Genomic DNA, 4,385 nt, shown 5'->3' on the forward strand with positions numbered 1-4,385 from the left:
TGATTGTGTTTAGGGTAAAAGCATCTATATACACTGAGATTGCTCCACATTTTAGTGAGTTAACTCTGGATGTCTGTGGGTTTTGTCAACTTGGGGTGAACAAAAGCAGAAAAATGATAAAAGATTCAGACATTAAAAGTCTGGTTTATTTCATGAATACAATGAAACATTTTACAGTCCACACAGCAAAGTAGCATACATGACAATGGATACTACAACATAACATGGACAGTGAGAAGTAAAACTAATAGTCTTACCAGCTGTTATATTCTTTAAACTTAAAATAAACCTTTGAAATTAGAGTTTAGTGTTATAAGTCATCTATTTAAAAAATAAAAAATGAGTCAACACTTGTTTCTCTCAGCAGCATTACTGAAGTGAGACTTTAACGATGCTTCATATCACAGTCTTTATGATGAAAAAACATGTTCTCTCATTAGCAGATGTAGCAGAATACATTTATTGCAGTGTATGAGCTACACTTCTTTGGAAATGCATTATAAAAAAAAAGCTCCTGCCTTGACATTCCTTCGACGCATGCACACACACACACACATACCTGCCTATACAGAAATATGGACACAGGTCGGAGTGACCCAGGACCCTGACAGAGGTATACTTTATGCACTTATCAGCATACAGTTTAAAGGCTTGCATTAGAGTGCAGTGGTGCACAACTGGGCATCTTTTATGGTTATACCACTATGAATTTTGCTATATAATATGTTTGACATCCAGCTAAAAATTCAAAAATATATTTTTTATTTAGAGTTTAGGGGAATGTTTTTGTCTTTTCAGGTTGTAGTATTACACATTTTCAGATCCAATAGAAATAAAATAAGTGCTTCATAATTTATTCAATTTATTGTCTTTATTTATACCTGGCATTATTGTTTCATTTTATTATAGAATCTAACAAGAAAGAGGCAAAATTGTGTTCCATTGTGCTTTATTAGCTGCTTTGGTAAAAAAAAAACAAATCCACACTGCAAAAAAAAAAAAAAAAAACACTTCAAAACAACATACTGGAAAACATTTATTCATCACTTGATTGCTTCAATACAACACTTGGGCACATATTTGTGAGCACACATGAAACAGCGACTATCTTATCCGGCAAAGTCATGCTTTTACCCTCACACGTCACCACTAAACCTAGACGTGTCATTCAGTATGGTGTACTTTGACCGTAGACAGCCTATAACTCGTTCAACATGGATCCTGACGTGAGCAAGTTTTTGTGTCTCTTCCACATCTTTTGATTGTAGCTGACTACGACGGATTTTTAAAGTGGCACCCATTAAGGCAACACTTTCCTTAATATCAAAACCCCGGTCTGCAAGCACTCTGTCTCCAGGTGATAGCTTCTGTAGAAAGCCAGATGTTTCAGCTATATGTTTGTCACTGGTATGCCCTTCCCCATCCTTTAGAAATGAAAGAGATGGTCCCTTGGGGTGTGATGCCTATGAGACATTTCATTGTGTGACTACTTTTGTATGTGGAATATGTCTCTGCCTTAGCGCGTAAATTTTGAGCTCTCTCTATTAAAAGTTTGAAACAGTCAATAACTGTCACACGATCACCAAACATCTCAGCATACTGGTGTTGCATACTGACCTGTATGCAACGTCTTTAAGGCCAGTGCACCAATGGGCTGAGGTGAGCGTACAGTACATTTACAGTAATGTTAAACAAAGTGGATGTAGTTGTCTGGCCAATATCAAAGAGGTGTGCAACATGTTCAAATGGTAAGTTAAGTCTTAAATGCATGCGAGTCAACAAGGAACCTACCCGAGGGATTAATAAAGTTTTATCTAATCTCTCTAATCTAAGAGCATCTGAAAATTTTTCTGTCGGTATCTGGTAGGCTAGGGCTAATTTGTTGTAGCACCGCCATTAGTAAAGCAAAAGAGGGTATCCCTGTGTAGAACTTCACTTTAGAGTTGTTGTCTTTCAGGAAGTCCTTGTCTAATTTCTTTTTGGACCGTTCTTGTTTCAATTTTTGGTTTTCATCCTGCAAATACACCAACAGATTTTACACTCCTGCTGATCTTCATGCTTGTGCTGTGGTTGGGTCTCTGCTGCAATTTCAGTAGTGACTGGTGCTGAAAAACACACATACATACACAAAAAGACGTTTATTTCAGGTGCAAAAACAAGATGAAGTACTACAACACCACCAGACTTGGCACAACACACTCGTTAGATAACATTTGATTTACAGAATTTGACTTTTAAACAAAGTAATCAAACAGGCACATTTCTATTTTGGCATTTAAAACTTGACTTAGCCCTGTGACCCATACAATTTTAAAATAATTACTTTTAAAACAAATGATGAAAAATCTAAGTACAACATAGACAGCAAAAACAGTAAGTGACTTGTAACTTTGAAGTGAACTATCCACAGCGAAAGAGCAAAATAGCTAAGCTAAACACAGGTAAACACAGTGGGAAAAGTAGAATATTTTTATGTAAAATAACAATTTTACCTGCATAGATCTCGCCTGGATTATCCGTCTCTGGCCCAGAGGAATGTGGGACTTTTCGTGGCTGTTTTCATCTGGCTCTCCCTCTTTAACCAATCAAATCTCACCGTGGTAGCAGCTTAAAACTCGGTATGACCCAGGTTGATAGAGGGTGCCCAGCCTGGATCTCATTCCAGCATTTTGTAGGCTGGTTTGTAGGCTAGCGCAAAGAATTCAATTAAAATCAATGTAAGACTTATTTGTAACCTACAACAAGAATGAGTAAACCTCAACAATTATGTTATGATAAATTACTTATTAACTACAACAAAAAAATACCTTTGTGAGTGGACTTACAAAGGTAAGTCCACTTACAAACTGGACTACTGTAATTCATTATTATCAGGATGCCCTAAAAACTCCCTGAAAAGCCTTCAGTTAATCCATAATGCTGCAGCAAGAGTACTGACAAGGACTAGAAAGAGAGAGCATATTTCTGCTGTATTGGCTTCCCTTCATTGGCTTCCTGTTAAATCCAGAACTGAATTCAAAATCCTGCTCCTCACATACAAGGTCTTAAATAATCAGGTCCCATCTTATCTTAATGACCTGATAGTACCATATCACCCTATAAGAGCACTTCGCTCTCGCTCTGCAGGCCTACTTGTTGTTCCTAGAGTATTTAAAAGTAGAATGGGAGGCAGAGCCTTCAGTTTTCAGGCCCCTCTTCTGTGGAACCAGCTTCCAGCTTAGATTCAGGACAGACACTATCTCTACTTTTAAGATTAGGCTTAAAACTTTCCTTTTTGCTAAAGCATATAGTTAGGGCTGGACCAGGTGACCCTGAATCCTCCCTTAGTTATGCTGCAATAGATGTAGGCTGCCGGGGAACTCCCATGATGTATTGAGCTTTTCCTTTCCAGTCACCTTTCTCACTCACTATGTGTTAATAGACCTCTCTGCATTGAATCATATCTGTTATTAATATCTGTCTCTCTTACACAGCATGTCTTTGTCCTGCTTTCCTTCTCTTACCCCAACCGGTCGCAGCAGATGGCCCTGAGCCTGGTTCTGCTGGAGGTTTCTTCCTGTTAAAAGGGAGTTTTTGCTTCCCACTGTCGCCAAAGTGTTTGCTTATAGGGGGTCATATGATTATTGGGGTTTTCTTTGTATCTATTATTGTACGGATCTACTTTGCAATATAAAGCGCCCTGAGGCGACTGTTGTTGTGATTTGGTGCTATATAAATCAAATTGAATTGAATTAAATTGAACCTTTGTTGAAATGCTTGGAAAAGACTAACATTTGAGCTGGAGTGTTCTGGAACGTTACACAGTATTTGGTCTTCTAATAGCTGCAATCCAGGCCATCCACCGCCTCTTCGTGACTTTGGAAACATGACTTGAACAATTTTTCTTCCACGACGGAATCCGATAAAAACCGATCTCTTTACCCGTCGGCTTCCCGTGGCTGTCATGCGACTGGCTATAGCAGTTAATAATACAACAGCTTCTTGCCATTCTTTGTGTCTCTGTTTATCTCTGTGTGACTGTTGTCTTGTAATAGCCCGTGCGCGCTAGTACCACTTGCACCTACAATCCTTTGCGGTTTTACCCCGGAAATTACTTCACATTTTCGATCTCTATAGAGCCCAGCACAAGCCCACTTACCCATACAAGCTCCAGTATGATAGCTTGGGAGGGTTAGGGAGCACCAGTCCAATGGGGTCTGGTCATAATTGTTGTCTGGTTGTGCAGTGCCAACAGTTAGATTGAAACAAGTGTAGTTGTCTTATTTAGGGGTGAATGGGCCTACTTTAGTGGTGTTAGCGATTGGCCGGAACAAGCTAGCTAGGGTTATATAATTTGCTGGTGTTGCAGCTTGAGTAATTTGCAGCATGCGATTGAATCCCCAGGT

The 4,385-nt window shown here is 39.0% G+C and overlaps 1 pseudogene; it reads right to left on the bottom strand.

The window, feature by feature from the left end:
* Window positions 1–1,136: 1,136 nt before the first annotated feature.
* LOC146376388 (uncharacterized) lies at window positions 1,137–2,660 on the bottom strand (annotated as a pseudogene).
* Between the last annotated feature and the right edge of the window lie 1,725 nt (window positions 2,661–4,385).

This window comes from Perissodus microlepis, chromosome 12 (assembly GCF_051167445.1).
Source record: "Perissodus microlepis isolate ML-2025 ecotype Zambia chromosome 12, ASM5116744v1, whole genome shotgun sequence".
In the NCBI taxonomy this organism is placed as follows: Eukaryota; Metazoa; Chordata; class Actinopteri; order Cichliformes; family Cichlidae; genus Perissodus; species Perissodus microlepis.